The following is a 17,884-nucleotide window of genomic DNA, read 5'->3' on the forward strand; positions in this document are numbered from 1 at the left end:
TGGGGGAGCCCTCCTTGCTGCCGCTGGAGTCTTGGCCAGCACGTGCCTCTACATGGCCTCCTTCTCGCGTTAGTCTTCACACACACACACACACACACACACACACACACACACACACACGAGGCTTTGCAGCAACAGACACACGCTCTCCGTGTCCCAGAGACACCCTTCTGCTCTCCCCAAGATCCAGGGTGTGGGCTCGGGAGCAGGCAGACAAGGGTTCCAGTCTCAGTTGTGCGACCATCAGCAAACTGCTAAATGATGGAGCCTCCATTTCTTCATCTGCAAAATGGGAATCAGATGAGTTGTCTCAGGATTGTTGTGAGAATCGAATGAGATAAGCACGGAGCTTAACATACATTGAGTGATGGGGTTCTTCCTTCATCCAGTGCAGATCCACCTTTCCTGGGATGATCATGTATCAGTCACGATTCACCCATTCAAAAGTATTTATTGTGTGCTTACTTATTAAGTGCCAATCTCTATTTTGTGGAGTCGGGGTAGGACTTTCAACGAGATAGGCAAGTGATCCTTACTCTCTTGACACTTTCTCTCTAGTACAGGGACGCAGTAAATAAACCAGTAAATTAACAAGACACCAGCAGATAGTAATAACGACTATGACACTATAAATGACAATAATTTAATGTCAGATGGTGGCATGTGATAGGAAATGACCAGGATAAGACATCAGGTTGGCAGTTAGGAAAGGACTGTCTGAAAGATGGCAACTGACCTGAGACCTATATGATAAGGGGCCAGGCATAAAAGATCTGAAGGGGAAAACATTAAAGACAGAGAGAAGAGCAAGTGCAAAGGCCCTGAGCCAGGAGTGAATTGAATACATTTGAGCAGCAGAAGGAAACCAACTGTGGCTGGAATATAGCAAGAGTGGTGATTAGTGGTATCAGATAAGGTGGGGAGGTAGAGAAAGAGGCTGGTCTCATGGGAGGAATTTAGTGAGGTGATTAGACTCAGAAGTTTGGAGTTCAGAGGGAGGTGATTGTTCTGGGATTAGAGATAGTACCACTTGCATTTGTAAAGGCTCACCTGGGCTGTTATGCAGACAATGGACTGGAAGGGACATGGGTGGAAGCAGGTGAACCAATTAGAGGCTCCTACAGTAGTGAATAAAAGTCCCCTTCCGTTCCTTGGCCAGTACAACCACAGTGCCCTCTCCTCTTCCACTAGGTCTGGTAGGGGGAAGGGCCCCTTGGCAGGTACCCTGGGAGCTTGAATGTGAATTTCTCCCACCACTCTGAGTATCCTTCTCCTCAACTGGAAAATGTAAATAATAATATATATTCTTATTAAATTATTGTGAGTATTAAATGAGAGGACAAAGGCACCTAAGGTGTTAAATAAGTGTTAATTTCATCTTCACTATATCCATCATTTCTAGAACCTCCAGAGGGCTCTTCCAGGGGCCTCCAGAGTGCTCCTACAATACCTCTGCTCCATCTGGGGTAAAGGAAGGTTGGCCATCCCTATCCTGGAACTGTCCTGCCCAGGGCCTGCAGGGGTAACCTGTTGGGTCTAGAAAGAGTTCCCCTCAACACCTGCAGAAAGGCTTGCATTGGTAACACCGGCCCCTGCACCCATCATCCATCATCTTTGCAAGCAGGAAACCAATTTTCATTTTGTTGAGGTCCTTTTGATTTTTGTTTCCCTGCCTGACACCCTCATCTAGTTTTAAACATGCAGGACATCATCATATGAAGCACTCGAGATATAAAAATAGAAAGGGGAAAAGGGGGGCGCTGGGCTGGGCTGGGGTGTCGAGCAAGAGACGGTAGGAAAGGAAAACAGTCCTTTCTCTCTTAGCAACAGGAGGAAAGGTTCTCAGCTGAGACACATGAAAATTCTCTTGCATCCATGCATTCTAATAGATTCCAGAGGCCTTCAGAATCCTTTTCTCCATCAATACCACATAGAAAGGAACAGGAACGTTTTGGTATTCCCCTTTTGACAGACGAAGGAGGTGAGCCCCAGCTAGGTGGTGACAGAGCTGGCACTTGGCCCCAGGTGCTCTTGACTTTCTCCCTCTCCATGCCTAAATGCTTCAAGTGGCCACAACCTAACAATGTTGCCTAGCTTCTAATACTCTCAAGCATTTACCCAACTGAGACCCAGAACTGTAGGTCTCAGAGATAGTCAACTCATTCCCTTGCACCCAGCTCAATGTATTGTACTCCTCATCGTTCTCCAGGACAGTTTTCTTTAGGGACTAGGATACTTAAGTCCAAACACGGATTTCAAATGTTAAGTGGCCCTAGAAATGGACGTACTCTCTCACTCTTTCAGGTTGGAGACCAAGGAAAGAACAGATGATAACGGGTGCATCTTTGACATGCTGCATGGCTATAAGAAAGAATGTGAGACCTGGCTTTGAGTCCCTGCTCTGTCATTTATTGTGTGTTCTTGAGTAAGTTGTTATGAACACTGTTTTAATTACTCATTTATAAAGTAGAGTCAGGGGGCACGTGGATGGCTCAGTTGGTTAAGCGTCCTACTCTTGATTTTGGCTCGGGTCATGATCATCATGGTTCATGAGATCAAACCCCCTGTCCGAATCTGAGCTGATAGCACAGAGACTGCTTTGGAGACTCTGTCTCCCTCTCTCTCTCTCCCTCTGCCCCTCCCCTCCTTTCTCTCTCTCTCAAAACTAAATAAACATTTAAAAAAAAAAAACTACAAATAAAGTAGGGTCAGTATCTGCCCCCAGAAGTTGTTGTGCATACTATAGGAGCTGCTGTAAGGGTGTACTCAAAATACATAATGCACCTTAAATATTTATACCCTTCTCTTCTCCCTCCCTTCCATCCCACCACTATCCCTGTGCTGGTTAACAAAGAACTCTCAAAGGAATAAACGAAGCCCTGATTTGTGGCATTTGCCAATTTCCTTGGTGTAAATATTCTCCCCATGTCTGATTTCGAGCTAGCAAAATGATGTCACTGAATGTGGAGTTGGGGGAGGTGTGCCCCACAGCCCTTGTGAGCCTAGGCCGGCTGAATTAAGCACACCACTGCCCATAAAACCCCACCCCGGACAGGTGAGGAGTACTTTATAGCTCACGAACCCTTTATTCTATATCATCTCCCGAGACAGTCACAAGAATCCTTGAAGGGAAATGTCATCCCTATATATCTGACAGACAGGGAAACTGAGACTGGGAGGAACCGAGTGATTTGCCCAAAGTCAGACAACTAGGAAGTAAAAGAGCCAGGACCCATGCCTGGACCCTTCTGGCTCCAAATCCCGGGATCCTTCCACATCTGTGCCACTCATTCCCTGTGAGATCACTGTGTGTCTTTCTTTTTAGGTGCTGAGATGCCAGAGCCTAAACCTCCGTTTTTCAATCTGACAGGCGAGAATAGTAATCCCAGCCCTGCCTTCTTCACAGATGCCCTGAGAATCAAATGAGATAATGCAGATGAAAGTGTTTTTCAAAGCACAATGCACCCTACGAAGATAAAAGGATGAATATTACAGTCAGTAGCTGGAGGAAAAATATGGGAGCAACAAATCCCAGGCCCTGTGGGGACTTGCGTACCACAGGGGAGGCAGGACCACCCCGAACACACTCACTTCAGATCGACGCTCAAAAGAAAACATGCGACAAGATGTACGCTCAGTCTCCTTTTAAATGTTTATTGGTACAGAGACGGTTCGAATTGTTCTCCAGAAGTCTTTTGGCTTTTCCTTCTTGCTCCGTACAGAAATATGCTTATTCCTTACTCCAGTGCTGCCCTCTACCCCACTCGCCTCTGTCTGAGAGGTCAGGATCACCAGCTTACGGCAAAGAGAATTTATTGGCTGGTTGTCACCTGGCAGTCCAGGGTGCAACCAGCCTAGGGTCTTCACTGATTCCAGTGCTATCGCTGTGTCTGTGATCTACCTCCATCTCCCTCTCTCTATCTCCTCTCTCTCCGCTTTGCTTTCCTCTGTAGCTTGCCTTCCCTGCATTTGCCATACTGCAGAAAGCTCCTTTCCTGGGGGTGGGGGTGGGGTGGAGGGTGGGAAAATAGCCACTGAGAGCTCTCGTTTTATGTCATCTTAAGAAAGAGATATTCTATCTCCCAGTTTCAAGCATACAAATCCTACCAAAAAAAAAAAAAAAATGAAAAAAAAAGTTACTTCCTGTCCCAGATTGGATCACATGTCTAATTTCTACTCTGGTAAAAAGGTAAAGGTAAAGGCGTACCATGATTAGCCAGGCCTGACACAGACTCAACCCTAGGGCCAAACATCATGGAGCAGGGAAGAGGCAGTTCCCCTACAGCAGGAAGATCCCGTTACCAGATAAAAATGAATACCGGGGACACAACATTAACAGGCATCTTCTGTGGTGGCAGAGGCAAATTCAGACACTGGCTTCCCTAATTTCAAAGCCTTTGCCTATTGTGTCATCCTGCACTGATTCCAAGCACGGAGCACAGCAGGATTAGAAACCTGGCATGGCAAGCAGATTGCATCTAGAATGATATGATATAAGCTTTATACGTCACGGCAACGTCTGACGTATTCTTCAGTACCTAGCACGTTTTAGGCAGCCCGTGAATGTTTATCGAATGAATGACAACCCAGCTGATTGACAGGACATGGAAGGATTCTGAGTCCCTACCAGGAATCAGTAGAAAATAGTGCTGGGATTGATGACCAGTGGAGGCCACGGGAGGATGTGGATCGTGGCTGTATTTACTGCAGGTTTGAAGACCCTGCTCTCTAATCAAGGCTCCACACGGCAGGATCATCACTTCCGGTAACCTCATAATGTTGCTGCTCTATACCAAGTGTCATTCCTTAGAAGACTGCATTTCCAGCTATGCCAGAGGACACGGTGCAATTCATAGCGGCCTAGTGGCATTGATCCACGTCTAGCAGGCTGCCATTCTCAACCTAATGCAGGCAGAGTCTACCTTGGGCCATTCACACTCTCTCGTACTTGTCTTCATTATGCCCGATGGCAACAACTGGCAGGTAAATACTCCATAAAACGAAGGGCTGGGGGAAGGTGAGGGGCGGCGGGGGGTGGGGGGAGGTTGCCAAATTGGGAGTCAGAGGACAAGAGTGGTTCCAGTTCACTTTTGATTGGTAACTTGCTCAGTGATCTTGGCAACTGCATTTGGGCCTCTGTTTTGTGCTCAGCTAATGTTCATCAAATGCTTATTCCACTTTCATGCCATTCTTAAAACAAGCCTGTAAGGTAGGCACTATTATGTCCATTTTACAAACAGAGGAATTGAGACCCAAGGAGATTAAATTAAAGTGTCTAAGCTCCCGTGTTTAAAGGTAACACAGGTAGGAGTCAATTTTGGGACTTCTTGGCCCCAATGACCATGCTCTTCCCATTGCATCACTGCTCCTTCTCCAGGGTCTTGGGCCACAGAGCTCAGCTACAGGGTCTTTGGAAAGGGTGTCCCTTCCCACTTGGCCCTTCCCTGAGGTGAAAGGGGACTGAGAGCCAGGTGCTACCGTTCGGAGAACATGCATTTCTCTCCCCGTTTAGTGAAGGTTTAACAGAACACCCTTCACCCTCACTGGCATTGTTGCCAAAGAATCTACGGGTGCACGGTTGCCAGGGTGATAAGAGAGGCTGCAACGAGGACGGACTCGGCAGGACAGGCTCCACAGAAGCTCCGTAGAGTTCTGAAGATGCTGTGGGCCAGCCCTTGCAACTGTGAGCCTCTGGTTGCAGTCTGTGTGCCGAATGTCCACTCTCCAAGGGCCAGCATGCTGCACCCTTAAAGGCTAATGGCAGACCGAAGGAAAGAGGCAGCAAAATGGGGAGGAGAAAAGGTGGGAACTTTATAGACACTTAACTAGGAGTTGAATTGTGACGATTTATTCAGAAATGCGCTCAGATGGTAGCCAGAGGGATCCACTACAATGCTGCAATTTATGACACACCCACTGTGTGCATTAGCTCCTGGAACCCTCCCCTCTCGTCTCCACAGTACGCTATTTTAGGATCATATTTATACTGTGTGTGTGCCGGGCTGTCGTCCCCCACCTGCGAGCTCCCCGAGGCTATAGAGTCGGGTGTTGTTCCTGTGCATCCCCAGACTCTGGCAGACAGGCTGGCACTAATATGGGCCTGGGACACATTTTATGAACGAACAAACATGCCTTATAAGTGCACAAACAAGAACCCACCCAGGTTTTCTGACTCCGAGTCCACAAATTGATCTCCCCCACCTTCGTGAACTCCTATAAAAATTACTGCCTGGCAATTAATTTGACACTCATATGCTGCCTTGCACCATCTCTTGAGTTGTTGTGCTATGATTTGAAATTTTTATTGTTATCAAACATTTCACATGGGGATTTATGTCTTGTTTTCATAACAAGGCTGTTGTTAGGCTGTAAGCTCATTCACTCATGCAATAAGCATTCCTTGAATTATGCATGGGGCATTGTTACATAGGTTATCATATTTAACCTCCCCTCCTTTTCCATAAAGATATATTTTTTTAAAGTTTATTTATTCATCTTGAGAGAGAGAGAGAGAGCGCATGCACTCCATGGGAGGGGCAGAGAGAGAAGGAATGAGACAGAATCCCAAGCAGGCTCTGCACTGCCCTATGCCGGGCTCAAACTCACGAACCCTGAGATCATGACCTGAGCTGAAACCAAGAATCAGATGCTTAACTGACTGAGCCATCCAGGTGCTGCTCCGAGAAGATATTCATTTGGACCCTGCTGTGTGTCACAGGCACTGTGCTCAGTGTGGGATATCATTGGTCCCAAAAGAAATCAAACTCAAATGCCTTTAAGGGCTACATTAGGAAGTGCGACAGGTGAAGGAGTTGATTGCTAAGAGGGGGTGAATGTGTTTGGACAGGGCATCTGCGCGTGGCTGTACCACTCGTGCCCCACACACAGATGCCCAGATGAGAGAGTGAGGATGGGCTGAAGTCCTGCCCATCCTGTGTTCACCAAGCTGAGCATTCAGGCATAGGGCAAGGTCTAGCTGTAGGCAGAAACAATTTTCCTTTCACTGGAAGGCACCTCGACTTGCCAAGTCTGCACCTGAGGCTATGACTGACCAAAAGGGCTATTTTTTTTTTCAAATTTTCACAAAAACATTGCATATGCTAAGGGACAGCCTAGCTACTTGTGGTATGTGTTGGCATTAAAATTCAATTAAATAGATTGTTACCCAAGTGGAATCCTTCTGTAAAACATATTCCACTTGGAGGAACTTTAGTTTCTGGCTGACTCTAAACAATGCTACAAAATAGACATTAGCCACTTAATCTTACAATGGGGACAGCTAGACTTCAGAGAGTTGATGTGACAAATGTGAGGTGACAGTTTAGAATGTAAGACTCAAACAGGTGAAGTCAATGCTAACTGGAACTCCACTTCTGAAAAGTAACAGGTCATGGGCCCCTTCTGCTTGAGTGTGGAGCTTGGCCAGGCCTCCAAGAATCTGTGTGGTGCTTAGCTGGGGCCAGGGAAGATTTGCCGATTCAGATTTTAAACGTGTGCTGTTGTCACAGGAAGGCCTCACCCCAACACTCCTCCATTCACACACACGCATCCAAGGATAATGCAGGGGATCCCCAGGAAAGGGACGTGCAGGCTCTCTCCTGTCCTGGCATTGCGACTGTGGGTCTCTTCACACACCAGGAGGAGTCTGAGAACCCCGCAAAGGAGCAGCTGTGTCTGTCAGCCTCACAGGCAGTGACAAGTCGCTGCAGACAACAGACATGCCGGGGGCACAAGGACCCATTCTGTTTACTTTGCCTCCCTACTGCTCAGTTGTTCAGTCCAATCTGTTTCAGGAGTTCAGTCAGTGAGAAGAGTGAAAAAGAAATCCTTTAAACCAACTGGCCAAGATATTCTGCAGGTCTAGCTAAGGGCTTCCTAGCAAAATGAACAGAATATGGTTTCCAAGGCCACCAGTTAACCAGGACTCTCCTTCCAAACTCTGCTATTAAATCGCTGTGTGGCTGTGGGCCAAGCACTTGCCCTTTCTGGGATCAGGTCCTTCTTCATAAACATGGGGCATTGGACTAGGTGGATTCTGAAGCTCCTGGAAGTTCTGTGGTCTCTGGTTTAATGATTCTCGACAAAACTGGACTCAGGGAGAGCACCAGGTATTGAAAGAGGACTGGCCACTCAGTAGAGAGGAAGATTTGGTAGTTAGATAAGGAGCCCAGATCTCAAACCCTGTCAACTCTGATGGCATTAATTGAATTCCTGCTTTTTACATTTACAGGTCTAAGGATGTTTTTAGTTAATGCAGGTTCATATGTGCTGGGGGATCTGTGGAAAGGGTTATGCCCATGGGGATCTAACCCTCTAGATAGAGAAGCAGCAATGTCCTGTGTTAACAGGATAAGGACTTTGAAAGAAAAATATTCTGGGTTCAATTTTTGACTCTGCCCCAACACTCAATAAATAGTTTCTAAATGAACAAACTCACTGTGTGTCCTTGGACAAATTGCTTAATTTCTCTGAGCTGTGGTTTCCTCCATTGTTAAATGGGATAATAACAATGCTGGTCTAACAGGATTGTGAAATTGATGTGAAAATGAGATGATTAAACTAGCCCATAGTAGGCATTAAAAAGTACTATTTTTCTTCCCCTTTTCTCTTTCCTTGAAGAGGTACAATATAAAACTGCAAAAAGCTTAAACAAACTGGAACGGAGACAAAGGATCCAGAGATGGAAATGTGTTTATGTGATTTGGCACGTTGGGAGAGAGGGCAGGCTTTCATGGGAAGCTCCTTGTGGAAGAGGCTTGTAAATTTTTAACCCCAAAACTGGGCAGTCATGGCTCCCAGTCCAAAGCAGAGCTGAACTATCTTACCTTAGATGTCTGGCTAGATAAAACCTGAGGAATGAGTGAGCAAAGGGAAACCAGTGCTTTCTGAAGACACCCTCTCTTAAGAGAGAGAAGGAAGAAGGATCTGAGCTGAACATGCCTAGATATTCTTCTTAAATTCATATTTTAAAAAAAATTACTTTATTTCTTCCAGAGAAAGGCAAAGAAAGGCCAGGTGCATGCAAAGACAAAATTTTCCTCTTATAAAACAGGAGTAAGAAAAAGATGCCTATCTGACTCTAACAACAACCTACAGACAAGCTTCCAAACCCAATTTAAAGTGAGGCTAAATAGGGGCGCCTGGGTGGCGCAGTCGGTTAAGCATCCAACTTCAGCCAGGTCACGAACTCGCGGTCCGTGAGTTCGAGCCCCGCGTCAGGCTCTGGGCTGATGGCTCAGAGCCTGGAGCCTGTTTCCGATTCTGTGTCTCCCTCTCTCTCTGCCCCTCCCCCGTTCATGCTCTGTCTCTCTCTGTCCCAAAAATAAATAAACGTTGGAAAAAAATAAATAAATAAAGTGAGGCTAAATACCCCAGACATCCCCCAGATGAAATTTACCAAAACCATCCATGGAGTCATCACTTCCCCAAAATGTTGATTTTGAGGTCACTATGAACCATTTAAGCAATGATTTCTGAGTGGCAAATAGGTCTGTATGCCTGTAAGCTCCAGAGTTAGTTCTGGGCATAAGCTATCATTGTAGGAGTCATCAGCCTGTAGAAGTAATTAAATATATGAGAGTTATGAGACTTCTCAGAGAGTGGATGGAGTAAGAAGAGAAAAGAGTCTAAAACTCAGCCCTCTAGAACACCAACAGTTAAGGGATAGGAAAAGAGGAAGAGCCTTAGAGAGGGCACTGAGGCACAGCCAGAGATGCAAGGGGAAAGCCTGGAGAAGGATAGGGTTTGTGAGTCAAAGGAAAGGGAGATTTAAGGAGGAGGGAGTGGTCATCAGTCCACAAGTTATTGAGAGATCAAGCTTGAAATAAACATTGACAAAACACCATCGGATGTCAAGTGTGTAGGTCAATGAAGAGTCATTTTAGTGGGGTGATAAGAGCAGAGTCCAGAATGCAGGGGACGACTGGGAGATGAGCAATACTGTAGTGCATTTTCCAAAAGTGTGGTAGGGAGGAAGGTGGAAAGTAGGGCAGTGGCTGGAGGTACAGGCTAAGTTCAGGAAGCAAATCTTTCTTTTGTTAAAATATAAAGATACTTCTGCATGCTGAGGGGAAGAAACCAGGAGAAAAAGGAAAGATGAGTATGTAGAGAGAGGTGACACTGGGTGGGGCAAGGTCCTGAGGAGGCAGGAAGATGAGCTCTGGAGTACAGATGAAGAATTTGGGGACACGGATTTAGAATCAAGTAGATGGGATTGCACTCTACTGTCCAGTGCTGTAAACTCCAACAAGTTATTTAGCATTCCGTCTCCTCCCCCAAACTCAATTTCCTCTGCAAACTGGGTATAATAAATAATACCTTCCTAAAGCAGTCATCAGGGCTGTGAACAAATATTTGATTCTCTTACTCTGGGCATATGTTAGGATCATACTTTGTCATCCCAAATAAGCTCAGGCAAGGCCTTCCGACTTATTTTGTTCAATGAAATATGGAGAGAAGTGATGGGCGACACTTCCAGGCGGGAGCTTTGGGAGCCAGTGTGTGCTTCGCCATGTTCTCTTTTCCCTCTGCTGTAACAGCCTCAGTGTCTACAGTGGCTGCCCTATCACTGTGAGTCTCGGGGTCAAATAAAACACTGAAGAGAGTCACCAACCTATGACGGACATGTAACATGAGTAAGAGATAAATTGTTGTTTTAAGCCACAAAGATTTTAGAAAAGCTGGTGACTGAACCATAACCTACCCTACCCTTACTGATGAACTACTTGTAAAATTACTGTGAGAGTTACATGAGAAAATATGTATTATAGCATCAAGAATAACATAATATGGAAAACAGAAATAACTTAAGAAATGATCATTCATTTGATATGTTGGGAGCTGTAAACAATGATGCTCAGCTGAAAGGAAGCATTTGAAGTTGTTTATAGAATACAATAATTATTTTAGTTGTGATTGAAGCTAGTTAACATTTGTTGAACAATTACTACAAGCCAGAATTCAGATAGACAAAAAGCCCTTGTGCCTGTTTGCTTCTTTTCTCTGTCATTTGTTTTCTCTCTCCCGTGATTATTTCTGGTGATTCTTTTTGACCAAAAAGATCTTGTATATCTGGACAATTAGTACAAGAAGGAGCCCCAGAAATCACCCAGTACAGTTTCTACTCCATGTCAGAGTTCCCTTTAGAACTTTATTTCCCCGATATGTAGGCATTCAAATTTTGCTAAATCACTCTCAGTGACAGTTTGCTTGCTACCTTTTATGGCAGAAGCTAGACCATAAGTTTTAACATGTCAGGGACCAAGTTTGCCCTGTTCATTTTGGAATTTCCTATGGCCAACACAGTACCTGGCAACATAGTGGAAAGTTCATAAATATGTATTAAAGAAATGAATGACCAAAAAGACAAACTTTTTGATAACTAATTTTTAGCTTCCTCGTCTGTACAACGGTGATTGTGATACTAATCTCAGAAGATTTTAACAAGTTAACATTTGAATGTGAGTGTACCTGGTACGTTGTAGAAGCTCTATTAGTGTTCACTCCCATCCTTTATCTCCCTTCTCCTTCTTAAACAGAGGAAAAAATTAGCAAATGCTGCAATACAAACTGAGCTATTCACATTGGTCTTCCAACTAATTCCCCACAGCCAAACTTATGAGTAATTCCTGGAACAAAGGCATGATATGTATGGCAAGCACTTAAAAATGTGAAGTCATGGATTTCAGGAGGCAGCATGGTTCAGTGGTGAGGAATTCAGGCTCGGCATTCTGGAAGATCCAGATACAAATCCACTCCTTGTGGCCTGTCTGACCATATAACTCTCTTATATTCACCAGCGACCATCAATATTCTTATCTTAAATGGGGCTATCTCATAGGGTTGCTGCAAGGTCTGAAGAAGAAAATTGATGTGAAGTGCTTATCACTGGGCCTGGAACATAGCAAACTTATTAAATAGATATTGGTGTTACTAGGTTAGGGTATTATGACAACTTAGAGGCGTTCTAGTTTAACCCCAAATCGGTTCACACTGCTGGGTAACCAGATCCTGTCATTGATGTGTTGGCTTTCCCCACAATATTTCCATAAGTAGATATAATCTGTCATCCTGGTCTATCCTGATGTATTGGTAAGGGTAACCGTAGCTGCTATAACAAATAAATCTAAAGTATATATGCCTCAGACAGGATGAGAGTTTATTTCTTATTCAAGTTCCTGATTGGTGAGTGGCTTTCTTTCAACTGGTGAGTTGGGGATATAAGTTACCTCTGTCTTTGACACTTGGTTTCCAAGAACACCAAGCTTGTTTACATTAAGTCATTAGAAAAGGAAAAAGAATGAAGAAACCATATCCACTGATTACCTTGATGTGGAAGTATCACATTTATTCTTACATTCCATTGGTGAAAACTAATCATATGGCATTTCCTAAATACAGGGGTGCTGGCAAATATAACTGCTAGATGACTCGAAAACTATTTCCAAGTTTATACTCTATTCTACTTCTATGAAAGGCTGAGCTTGAATTTTGATGGTCAGCTAGACATATCCTTCATAACTGATAAGGCTACTGTCATCTGTATTTTGTTTGCTATGATTTGCACAGTCCTGGAAGAAAGGTTTTAATTTAAACACGGGCAGCTCTAACATATTATATACCATGTGGCATAACTCATAAAAATTTCAAATAAATTTTATGATGGAGGCAAAAGTAGAATATATAATGTGTCAGGAACAGAGGAGAGAATTATAGAGGGAAAGAAGAAAGAACTAAGTAGAGCTAGGAGAAGGTATTTTATACATACAACATATCATATAAGCTTCCCATGAACCCTGTAGGGATAACCTATCCCCCATTCAGGAAGCAAGGAAACAGGCTCAGAGAGGAGGCATGGCTTGCCCAACTTCATGTTATATAAAACTGCAGGGCTCAGACTCAAACCTGGACTGCTCTAACTATAAAGCCAAGGTCCTCTCTTCCTCCAGATGTGAATGTAAGAGGAGCCTCCGAGTTTAACTAGTTTAGTCTTCACCACCTGATCTGCTTTCTCCTCCAATTAGTCAAACTTTCACAAATTCCTTTTCCTCTAGGGATAATAAGTTTGCAAGTGGTTTTAATTCCCACTTCTGCTGGCAATGTATTGTACATCTCACCCCTAGGTATAATTATAAGCACAGTCTACTGGTTGTCCACTTTTATCGACTCCCCTATTCAAAACCATTTTTCCATATTGCACAAAGGGGTACTTAAAAATTCTCTTTACAGTGGAAACTATGAATATTCCACATGAAATGACCCAACATCTGCCTCCTCCCTCAGCCAAATCCCAGCCATACCTTGCCAGTAATGTCCCTACCATTTTGAATGGGAGGGGGCAATAGGATTGGAATTACTGGAATTGGAATCTGGAATCCCACACTGGGAATTTGGCTTTACCTCTTCAAACCAGCTTGAGATCCTGCTTTGAGGGATAATAACAATTAAAAAAATAGCTTCATTTGCTGTAGGTGATTTATTCATAAATGATTCATATTTGTCTAATAACTTGTACCCACCCCTCTCATCCAGAAGGCACCCATCAGCAACAAAGAGCCAACTTTGCTGAATTTGACTCTGACAGATGCTGATATTTGATCACTCCAATTTATAGGAATCTCTCTGTCTCTACACACACACACACACACACACACACACACACACACACACCAGAGAAGCTGGTAAAATTCATGGGGAGCATTAATTAGTGCATATCAAATGTGAGTTTGACAGGGATATGATTTAAATACAAAGATGCCTGAAGAATTATGATTCAATATTTGAGCTCCAAGCTAGTCTGATGCTATTGTATCCACCTGAACAAATACAGCCTGGCTTCCTACCTTCTCTTCAGCTGGTAGGTCTGAAGGGGCCTATTCTGAGAGAGAAAGGGTGGGGAAGATTTCCACACATTTCACAGCAAGGTGAAAGACAGCTGGGACTAAGGGGCAGGCTCCTCCACCCCTCCCTCTGCTGTCAGGAAATACGGATCTTATGTTCCAGGAGCAGAACATAAACACCCAATCAGTTGGTGTCCCATGGAAGCTTCCATTCAGGATCTGACATCTTAAATGTGGGACATCCAGTACATATGTGTGAACTCTCCTTAGCCTCATTTTGTTGCTACACTTCATGAATTTGTTATGTGTTTATAAGAGTTTACATGTTTAGGAAGATCACTTATGCCAGGCCCTGATCTAGCATTTGCATGCAATTTCTCACCCATTCCTCACAAGAACTCCACGAATTCATGGATGAAAGAGGAAACTGAAAATCAGAGATTTAAAACATTTTCTCAAGGGTACCTAACTAGCAAATGATGGAGTGAGGATTCGAACAGTAGTCCATGCTCTTACCTTATCCCCTCCTGTCAGTTCTCTTCTGGCTTGAAACAGAAGCTATTCAGTGTAAATCAGTGTAAGTAGAAAAGGGAATTTGTTGTTTCTCTCAACTAAAATGCTGAAAAAGTACCTAGCATTTGGTCTGGCTCAACTGAGATGCTTCAACAATGTCATCGGGGTTCTTTTTTTCCTCTGTTCTTCTTATACTCTCTGCATGCGTACTTCCATGGGGTCAGCAAGAACAGCCACAAGTGTGTCCAGCTTATATCATCCTTATACTTGATGATATCAAAGAAGAGTATCTTTCTCAAAGGTCCTTTGGAAAAGTCCTGAAAAGGTTCACTTGCCATACCTTGGGCCTAGCTTGTCTCTCACTGAGGTCAGGGGAGGAGTATTATGACCAGGCAGGGAGTGCATGAGGTTACCCTTTACTGAATCTCCTGGAATGAGAAGGAGTGGTTTCCCCGAAGAAAGGGATGCTGAGCAGACACTGGTGTATGTCCATCTCATAAGGATTAGAATAGCATATAGCAAAAACCTAATACACAATGCTTCTTATTTCTTAACCCGAAGATGAGACAACTCCCCAAACTATCTTTTAAAAAGTTCTTGCTTCATGCATCCACCTGTGATACATTCAGAACATTCAGTTTGGAATCCCCTCCATTCCAAGAAACTTCAATCTCCTTAGATTTCCATCCCCCAAACCTCCCTTCTGCAGTCCTTATCCTGGCTGGTATGAGAGTTATTTATGACAATGTTTGTCCATCTAGTTCTCTGCACCCACGACAGTTTGAGCTGGGCAGGTACCTAATCTCATTGACATAGAGCAGAGATGAAAGCTTGGGCTTTGCGATCAGAGAGATCTAGATTTGAATCCTAGCTCTGCTACCTGTGACCTGTATGAGCGGTTGAAGTTGCTTATCCATTCTTAACTTCATTTTCCTCATCTATAATATGGTGATAAGAACACACATCTTTCATTTTAAAAATTATGCTTTTACAGCCACACTTCAACTTACAATGTACTTAAGGCAACTTAGAACAATGCATATGATAGAAAAACAAATACTAGGGCAGGAGAAATTATAAATTACAGTAGACATTTAAAACCTGAGGAAAAGTAAAGACACAAATACATAGATCTTCATAATTATTAAGTTATAACAGATGGTACATAATTATTAAAATTGAGCTACACATTTCCTGGGAACAAATAGTAAAGGGGAACTTTAAAGTTAAGTGATCTCCTTTCTATGTGTAAAAAAAAAAAATGTGAGGAAGAAACATTCCAAGTCCTCATAAAAGCAAACTCCTTTGCAGAACTTATTTCGTGTTTTTTTTTTTTAAGTTTATTTACTTTTGAGAGAGAGAGAGAGACAGAGTGGGGCAGGAAAGGGGCAGAAGGATAGGGAGACACAGAATCCGAAGCAGGCTCCAGGGTCTGAGCTATCAGCACAGAGCCCGACGCAGGGCTTGAACTCATGAACCACGAGATCATGACCTGAGCCAAAGCAGATGCTTAACTGACTGAGCCACCCAGGCACCACTATGGAACTTATTCCTGAATAATCACCAATAGGCATTTGTGATTAATAAGATGTGGAATAGTATAGGTCAAACCCTTGATTGTTCGTTCAAACCAAATGCCGTGCAAAGACACAATTTAATGGAAACACATTCCATGTTCATGGATTGGAAGACATAATAGTGTTAAGATGTCAATATGACCCAACATGACCTATAGATTTAATGCAATACCTGTCAAAATCACAGCTGCATTTTCTGTAAAAATAAAAAATTGCATCCTAAAATTCACACAAAATCTGAAGAGATACCAAATAGCCAAAATAATCTAGAAAAGAAAGAACAAGAGTAGAGGTCTCATGCTTCCTGATTTCAAAATTTATTACAAAGTTACAGTAATCAAAACAGTGTAGTACTGGCAGAAAGACATACAGGTCAGTGAAATACAGTAGAGTCCACAAATAAACCCTTGCATGTATGGTCAAATGATTTTTGGCAAGGGTACCAAGGTCATTCAATGTGGAAAGGACAGTCTTTTCAACAAATAGTGCTGAAAAAAAAAAAAACAGATATCCACAAAAGAATGAAGTTGGAACCTTATCTGCACCATATATAAAAAGTAATTCAAAATGGATCAAAGACATAAACATGAGACTGAAAACTGTAAAACACTGACAAAAAAATAGGGTAAAAGCTTCATGACATTGGATTTAGCAATGATTTCTTGGATATAGCCCCCAAAGCAGAAGCAACAAAGGTTAAAATACATAACTGGGTTTCATCAAAATTTAAGACTTCTACACATCAAAGGACACCAATCAACAAAATGAAAAAGCATGTTTTTGGGAGAAAAAAAAACCTGCAAATCAATTATCTGATAAGGGTCAATATCTAGAATATGTAATGAATTCTACAAATTAACAGCAACAACAAAAACCTAAATGACCCAAATAAAACTGAGCAGAGGACTTGAATAGACATTTCTCCAAAGATATACAGTTGGCCAAAACGCATATGAAAAGATGTCCTATCCAACACCACTAATCATTAAAAAAAATGTAAACAAAAACCACATTGAAATATGACTTCACACCCACTAGAATGGCTTTTAGTAAAACAAACAAAAACCCAGAAAATAACAAAGTGTTGGCAAAGAGGTGCAGAAATTGGAACTTAGGTACTGGTGATAGGAATATAAAATGATCCAGCCATTATGGAAAACCATACAACATCTCCTCAGAAAATAAAAAAATTGGATTAACATACGATGCAACAATACCAGTTCTGGCTATATGCCCAAAATAACTGAAAGCAGGGTCTCCAAGAGATATTTGTATACCTATGTTCATAGCATCGTTAGTCATAATAGCTAAAAAGTAGAAGCAAGCCAAGGGGTCGACAGATGAATGGCTAAATAAATGTGGTATAACCATACACTATATTATTAAGCCTTAAAAGGGAAGAAAACTTTGACACATGGTACAGAGTAGATGAGTCTTAAGGACATAATGCTAAGTAAAATAAGCCAGTCACAAAAAGACAAATATGTGATCCTACTATTTGAGGTATCTAGAGTAATCAAATTCTTAGAAATAGAAAGTATAATTATAGTTGCCAGGAGCCAGAGGATGAGAGAAATAAACTGTTTAATGGGAAGAGTTTCAGTTTTTCAAGACAAAAAAGTTCCAGTGATTGGCTGCACAACAATGCGAATATAGTTAGCACTACTGAACTCTACAGTTAAAAATGGCTCAGATGGTAAATTTTATGTTGTGTGTATTTTATTACGATTAAAAAAACTTAATAGAAAAAACAACAAGAAAAAATCCAGCTGCTCCTTAATGCAAATTTTCTTCCTCTCTGTTCCAAGTTGAGTGCTTTTCAGAAAGCAAGAATAGATAAAATTCCACTGGGAAGTTCTGGGAAAACTACGCAGAAGAGACATTTGAACTGCATCATCAAGGACTAGATAGACAGCTCCAGAACAGAGAACCAGCAGTGTATGTAAAGCGTGTTAA

The 17,884-nt window shown here is 42.7% G+C and overlaps 1 long non-coding RNA gene across 1 annotated transcript; it reads left to right on the forward strand.

Annotated features, from left to right (window-relative positions):
• The first annotated feature begins 2,318 nt into the window (after nucleotides 1–2,318).
• LOC123599987 lies at nucleotides 2,319–3,682 on the forward strand. The gene is made up of 2 exons (XR_006713403.1): nucleotides 2,319–2,425; nucleotides 3,326–3,682. It is a non-coding gene; the product is annotated as an uncharacterized LOC123599987 (long non-coding RNA).
• The last annotated feature ends 14,202 nt before the right edge of the window (nucleotides 3,683–17,884 follow it).

This window comes from Leopardus geoffroyi, chromosome C1, assembly GCF_018350155.1.
Source record: "Leopardus geoffroyi isolate Oge1 chromosome C1, O.geoffroyi_Oge1_pat1.0, whole genome shotgun sequence".
NCBI lineage: Eukaryota > Metazoa > Chordata > Mammalia > Carnivora > Felidae > Leopardus > Leopardus geoffroyi.